The sequence below is a fragment of the Lygodium microphyllum genome, chromosome 12 (assembly GCF_053477565.2).
Source record: "Lygodium microphyllum isolate KBCC chromosome 12, Lygodium_microphyllum_v1.1.10, whole genome shotgun sequence".
Classification (NCBI taxonomy): Eukaryota; Viridiplantae; Streptophyta; class Polypodiopsida; order Schizaeales; family Lygodiaceae; genus Lygodium; species Lygodium microphyllum.
Window position 1 is genome coordinate 51636458 of NC_141146.1, and position 5768 is coordinate 51642225.

At 40.1% G+C, this 5768-nt stretch overlaps 1 long non-coding RNA gene across 1 annotated transcript; it reads right to left on the reverse strand.

The window, feature by feature from the left end:
• Window positions 1-328: 328 nt before the first annotated feature.
• LOC148027761 (uncharacterized) lies at window positions 329-1541 on the reverse strand. The gene is made up of 3 exons (XR_015692552.1): window positions 1389-1541; window positions 852-913; window positions 329-744 (listed from the first exon to the last, which is right to left on the reverse strand). It is a non-coding gene; the product is annotated as an uncharacterized LOC148027761 (long non-coding RNA).
• Between the last annotated feature and the right edge of the window lie 4227 nt (window positions 1542-5768).

Sequence of the window (5768 nt, forward strand, 5' to 3'; positions counted from 1 at the left end):
TTGGCAATGTACCTTTGATGAGGATGGGCCCGAGCCATGAAGAAGAGAGGAGCGCCAAATGGAATTTATAACTTTATCTACTTGGTTCATCTACTTAGGCTATTGTATGCTTCATGGCATATTTTGAATACAAATTTTATCACTAATTTGAGCTCGAATGGTCAAACAAGTTACACCATTGATTAATGCACAGAAGAGTTACTTAGATAAGGCTAGATGATGGAAACACTCGATCATTGTTTGAGCTCCAATAGTTAAACAAGTTAGACCATTGATTAATGTATAGAAGAATGACTTAGATAAGGTTGGATGATAGAAACATTGGATCATTTGGGCTGACGAAACTAGGATAGATGGCTATTCACATGAAAATGGATGAGAGAGTTTATTTCTAACGCGCTCGGGCTTATGGCACCCATTAGAGACTTTATGAATGTCTTCCTAAATTAACAAATTCGTGGACGAAGCATCAAAATTTCGTTGTCTTCAGACGATTGGAGCTCAAACAAGAGTATCAACAAATACTCGGCATCTCTTAGACATGGGAACTGCCGTGTTTGATACTGACACGGTTTGAGCCGAAATAAGACTATCAAGAAATATCCTGCGTCTTCTCGACAGAGCTGTGTTTCACAGGCATGGTCGGCGCTAGGGCGTCTCGGGGTTGTCTGGTTGGCTAGCTTTGACGCATTCTGGGCTACACAGGTAATCAGGATGGTCGACTGATAATTCGCGCTTGGGAACCTGCCCGGAGCCCACACAATAGATATCAGGTAGTTGTTATCAGGTAGTTGCTGCAATTATGATTGCAAGAATTTTGAGACAGAGAGACAGAGAGAGAGAGAGAGAACCTGTTCAGGACGGTATTGCGCGACGCCGATCTGGCGAAAGTGCATCTTCGGGGTTCTTAGACCTGGTCGGACACAAGCAAGCTCAATTTACCAGGGATTGATCAAACATGTGCGAGAGAGAGAGAGAGAGAGAGAGAGAGAGAGAGAGAGAGAGTGTGTGTGTGTGTGTGTAAGGTTTGCCTGCAGTCGAGTACGTCTGAAGGAGGATTGGTCAAACATGTGCGAGTGTGTGTGTGTGTGTAAGGTTTGCCTGCAGTCGAGTACGTCTGAAGGAGGATTGATCAAACATGTGCGAGTGAGTGTGTGTGTGTGTGCGCGTGTGCGCGTAAGGTTTGCCTGCAGTCGTACCTGCAGTCGAGTACGTCTGAAGGAGGATCAAGAAGAAAGAGAGAGAGGGAAAGGTTTGCCTGTAGTCAAGTACGTCTGAAGGAGAATCAAGAGGGGGGGGAGAGAGAGAGAGAGAGAGAGAGAGAGAGAGTACGTCTGAAGCTGGAAGATCCCGGGCGCCGGGCGGGGCGGGAGGGAGAGAGAGATTACCTGCCGTCGAGTACGTCTGGAGGAGGATGAACAAACACACGACGGCTAGCCATGAGATTAACAGGAGACTACTGTCGTGCGAGCGCCCCATGATGGATGATACCTACTGCTCGTCTCTTCTCATCAGAGTCATCTCCATCTTAAAGGCCTGCCACGTTAATATCAGACCAGCAGTCGGCGCTCCATCGATCTCTTTAAATGTTGTCCACGTGGCGGCAATCATCAGCGGCGTTGACTTTGAAATTCGTCCGTCGCGCGCCGTTCCACGTACGTGACGACGAATCACGCCTTTAATATATATATAAAGAGGATCGTGAAGTCCGACCGTTCACACATCGGATTACAATCGAGAGCCATGCGCAACTTATTAAAATCCGCGACCATCGGGATCGTCGCCTCGCCCCGCCCCGCCCCGCCCGTCTATTACACACGCACACCGTCCACACATCTCCATCCTTAATCCATTGGCATTTCCTTGTCCCGCAAATACATACAATTCACCGACGACTCGTCAAAGAACAAGCCTACCATTGAGGGTGCGTTCTCATGGCCCTCAACGTCGACTGCCCAACAATGAATCCCGTAACACTGATCTTCATTATACTCGGCCGAAGGCCGTCATGATAATCTTTAGCAGGCAAACCCAATTACCGTAGCCTTTTCCTCATATTCCCACGCTATGAGTAAATGAAAGAAGCCATGGAGCTTTGGAAGGTGAATAGTTGTGTCTTCATTATCATATCAATACAAAGTCACGCTGTAGCTTGAGTTCCTAACTTGCTGCCGGTAATTACCTTATGGGACCTTGTAAGTTGTGGCATGATAGAACCGCATATTTGCCATCAATAGGTGACATTCACGTTGTAGTTCAACCGCCTGATAGACAGCAGACTACCTCTGCTACTAAATGCGGGGTGTTTATATATATTGCCATATTGACATTTGGTTTGACTAATGTACCCACCAATTTCCAATGCCTTGATGTGCAAAATCTCTAAAGATATGCCACGAAATTTCTAGCTTGATGTCTTTCTAGATGGGTCCATGCATGGACTCCAATCGGGAAGAGTATCTTGAGAAATTGAAAACTATGCTCAAGAGGTGTAGGGAATATAAAGCTATGAGGAGGAAACAAAAAGCTTCTTAAACAAACCTCCACATAATCAATAATCTAGAAACTCAATGGAAAGCAATCACAAAAGCAAACAAATAGACCTCAATCTCTTCTCCCATCTCTTTTATTAAGGTGGATGCCATCTCCAACCCTATAATACTATGGATTCATTACTTTATTGAGAGCTCTCCTATGTTTTAAAAAAAATGCAATAAATGCTCTTCACTAACAAGTCACTATGAGGTAGACAAAGACTATCAAATGCTAGATATAAGCAATCAAAATCAAATCTTCAAGAAACAGAGTCTATAAAAAATGGATAGCTTCTTGTAAAAAATAGACAATGTTAAACAAAATGGTCATATTGGCTGATAGAAGTATCCAAAGATGTTGTGCCACATATCAAAACGTAGCTATTAAAGAGTACTTTGTCCCTGTGTAGGTGGCATATTCTAAAAATTGAGTAAAGTAAAATCTATCCCAAAACAAACTATTGTCTTGACCTTGTTTATAACACAAGTAGCTCCCATGTTGACGACCTCCTATTCTTTTCCACATACATGAAGGTGAGCTCATTTTTTTAATTCATTCCCTTCCCTCTTCATCTCTCTTCATTGTATTCTTATTTTTCTTCTTGTTTCTCTTGTTTCTTAAAGGAGGTCATCCCCACATTTTTTAAAGGAGGCAAGGTAAGCTTAGTTTTAAAGAAGGTAAGTTCATCTTGAGCCATAATCTCTTCTCACTTTTCTTTAGTCTCTTTATATTAGATCTATTTTCTTTGTGTGTTACTACTATACTTGTTTTAATCTATTTTTTATTAGCATGATCTTAAAAGAGGCCTCTATTAGGATTGTGGAGCAAGAACCACATGTATTTTAGCATGAAAAATGTGTGAAGTATATAGAGATACACTCTAACGTCCCTTTTCATGCATCCAAAAATACACCTACATGTGACATGCAACGTTACACACCTTCATTAATGCGCCAAGTCTATGAAAACATAATTATAAGCTATGTGGATATTTATTTAGTTAACTTCAAATGTAACTAGATATATTCGAAAAGAATTTACATAAGTTTTGACCTCTAAGTTTTAGTTTTTAAAATTTTAATTATGTCACTTTATTTATATATGCAAGCACACAAAGGGCAACAACGAGAGAGGAAAAAGAAAGAGAATAACAATTATCAAGGCTTTCACAAATTTGTATTTGTTTTCTCTTTTTTAAATATGGAAGCATCTATAGTTTTATTTTAGCTTAGATTATGGTTTTTAATCAATACCTCTTTATTGTAATATTAGTATGCTTAATTTCATTTTCTTTAATTTTGTTATATAGATGGAGGCATATATCCTCATTTACATGGTTATAAGCATCATACTCCTTTGTGGTGCAATGGCTTTCTTATTCGGTAAAACATTGCAAGGGAAGGTGGAGATGCATCACAAAGAGCAAAACATTGGGCTTACTTCATGCACAATCCATACATAATTTACAAGGAGATTTAAATCCTCATCCACAATAAACACTTCATGTAAACTGAGCCCCACGTGCACCAATAAGATATGCTCGTTAGGTTTTTCTAGAATTTGAACTTAAAAATCAAAGAAAAGCCTGAATAGCTTTCAATTTTCATTATATTATATCCAAGCCAAACATGGGCTTTATGTAAACTCATATTTTAGCTATAATGTAAATGAGAGTATAATCTTGTCAATCTCTTTTTTACATTATACTAAATTTGACAACCTATAAATCGCCACACGTATTTCTCGAGTAAAGCATCCTGCGATAGTGATTGATAGTAAAAACTGCAACAAATGAAGAAGCATTACGAACAACGACTACACTCCAAATAGCAAAACACGCATGCCACTTACAATCCATTCGTAGTACAAACCTGACATATCTTATGCCAATCATGGGATTTTAGCCCTGATAATTGATCGTCTTTAGAAAACACGGATCTGAGAGAATGCATCATACACATTGGAGTGCGGATAGACATGATAATTTTCTTCATAAAGTGCTCTTCTTTTGTGGACAAAACCCAAGGAGCACGAGGTAGTTGCAAGCGACCATCAGCACTCGACTACAGCCCACGACTATGGCCAAAGTGCCTCCATCTTGCCTACCTTTTTCAAATCCATTTGTGCCCCTACAATATCTCTCTTTATGTCACTAAATTGATTGCTTATTATGCATTCTCTATTTAATAAATTCATGTTAATAAATTAATGACTCACTTTTCTTTAAGTGTTGATGATGATCTAGCATGGCCATGAGACCATTGAGAGACCAGTATTCCTAGTACATCACTTAATGGGGTGATCAGAGCACTGTGACGGGGATATCTGGTACAGGCAATACAAGTTATGAAGGGGGAAAGAAGTGTCTGCCAAGTGTAAGAGTGTACACAAGAACCAAGGAGTTACACATAAATGAAGATAGATTGAGTTCTAAGAAGAGGAAGTGCATTAGCATTGTGTATATGTATTTACGTGTGCATCCAGGGACGCCTGGGAATGTTTACTTGTTTGTAATGAGCATTGCATTCATTTGGGGTCATCCTCTCCCCTACAAGTCAAGGTTTAAGGTCTTTTCTTTCATTAAGAAAGACAAGAGAGGGAATTTTCTCACTAAGAAAGACGAGAGACGTGATCCTCTGGAAGTGAGGAGAGAAGTGATTTTCTCTTTCTAAGGTCTAAAATGACACAAGCTTTTGTGTGGAATTCAATCTTACGATTGAGGCCCAAGGCAATCTAATGAACTCTCCTTATCTATGACTCAAGGTGGTTGCATGGACCACAAGTTAAGAGTACGGTTTAAAAAGCTGTTTTTTGGAAAATCCATTTTTAAAATATCTCACAATAGAAAAACAATCTCTAAAAATGGGCCGCCAAAGTTATCGGAAACAACAAGATCTACAACTTTCGTGTTTGACGTTTTTTCATCCAAATGACACACAAAGAGATATCTCAAAATTAGTGCTGCAAAGTGGAACAACCACATCTTGTATAAATATCAATTCAACTCTCTCTCCAAGAAGAGAAGCTCTTGAAAGCCTATAAAAGAGGAGGCTCTCCTTGGGTGTAAGGGAGGGGTGAAGGAAGCATCACTTTGCATGTATCTAAGAGGAGAAGAGAAGGTGCAACTCTTGCGGAAGCCCTGTTGAAATCAAATGCTGCAGAAGCTTTGCTGAAATCAAGTTCCAAGAGGAGAAGAGAAGGTGCAAGTGTTGCGAAAGCTCTGCTGAAATCAA